Source organism: Dioscorea cayenensis, chromosome 7, assembly GCF_009730915.1.
Source record: "Dioscorea cayenensis subsp. rotundata cultivar TDr96_F1 chromosome 7, TDr96_F1_v2_PseudoChromosome.rev07_lg8_w22 25.fasta, whole genome shotgun sequence".
NCBI classification, from domain to species: domain Eukaryota; kingdom Viridiplantae; phylum Streptophyta; class Magnoliopsida; order Dioscoreales; family Dioscoreaceae; genus Dioscorea; species Dioscorea cayenensis.
Window position 1 is genome coordinate 12,984,153 of NC_052477.1, and position 1,496 is coordinate 12,985,648.

At 43.2% G+C, this 1,496-nt stretch overlaps 1 non-coding gene across 1 annotated transcript; it reads right to left on the bottom strand.

The window, feature by feature from the left end:
- Positions 1-600: 600 nt before the first annotated feature.
- Positions 601-706, bottom strand: LOC120266221. Its single transcript, XR_005538063.1, has one exon. It is a non-coding gene; the product is annotated as a small nucleolar RNA R71 (small nucleolar RNA).
- Positions 707-1,496: the final 790 nt, after the last annotated feature.

The following is a 1,496-nucleotide window of genomic DNA, read 5'->3' on the forward strand; positions in this document are numbered from 1 at the left end:
CTTTACTCAATTTTTTTATTGTTATTTTTCTTTTCCTTTAATCTTAACTTTCTATCATCTTTCTCGGTTTTGCAAGGTATTGTGCATGACACGTTAAATCCATCGACATTGTTACACCAGATAGTGAAATTGAAAGAACTTTGCATCAGAGATTGAGAGAGGTTGGTGAAGGATCGGGTATGCAGAACATTGAAATTGAGGATAGAGAGTCTTCAATCATGGCCGAAGAGCGATGCACTCTATCAGAATATGAAAAACCCCAATTCACGGGAGATGAGTTTAGTGTTCAAGCACCGACCGTGGCATCCAACAACTTTGAAATTAAAGCTAGTACAATCGGCATGGTCTAGAACTCGGTTCAATTCAATGGTCTAGCAAATGAAGATGCACATAACCACCTTTCTCGGTTCCTCCAAATTTGCTCTACATTCAAGATTAATGGGGTGTCCGACGATGCGATCCGTTTGAGACTATTTCCATTCAGTTTGAGAGACGGAGCTTATCGTTGGCTTACATCATTGTCTCCAGGGTCTATTAAAACATGGAAGGATATGGTTGAGAAGTTCCTTTGGGAGATACTTTCCGCCAAGCAAAGCGGCGAAGTTGAGGCAAGAAATTTCAGCCTTTAAACAAGGGTAGTCCGAAACATTGTTTGAAGCCTATGAGAGATTCAAGGATCTCCTTAGAAGGTGCCCCACCATGGTTTTGCCTCATGGATGCAAGTACAAATCATTTACAATGGGCTGAATTATGCTACTCGCCAACTCATTGATGCCGCAGCGGGTGGTTCCCTTAGCAACAAGTATCCCGATGAGGCCGAGAAATTACTTGAGTCCATTGGAGGGCAACGAAATCAAGGGAACCCGTATAGCTCAACATACAATCCATGGTGGAAGAACCACACAAATTTTTCATGGAACTAAGGCCAACAACAACAAAGAGGTACACCATCTCAAGGATCTCAATTTCAACAACCAACCTTTGAGAGGAAGTTTTCTACAGAAGAGGTCCTTGCCAAGTTCATGCTCAGTACCAATGACAGGTTCAATAGTCTAACTAGTAGCATGGATGCACAATATGGCAAGGTGAATGCTCAACTCACTCAACACGCCGAACAGTTTAGTGAGATAGGTTCTGTTTTGAGAAACCTCCAAGCTTCTGTGAAATCTCTTGAGCATCGAGTGGGGGAACTCGCGAAGGCACACTCTAAACGTCCTCTAGGTTGTCTTCCAAGCAACACGGAAGACAATCCAAGGGAGCACTTAAAGGCCATTGCTCTTAGAAGCGGGAGGAAAGTGGAGACAAGGGTCGAGGTTGACCCAAGTGTCAAGAAAAGTGGGGTAGCCTCCGGGGAAGACCCCAAGATAGTTGAAGAAAACAGTGAAGACAAAAATCAGGGAAGAAATGACAAGTTCCAACAACAAGGACCAACAAAATCATCCAAGCATAAACCTCCAATCCCTTATCCAACCAGATTGAAGCATGAAAAAGGCAGA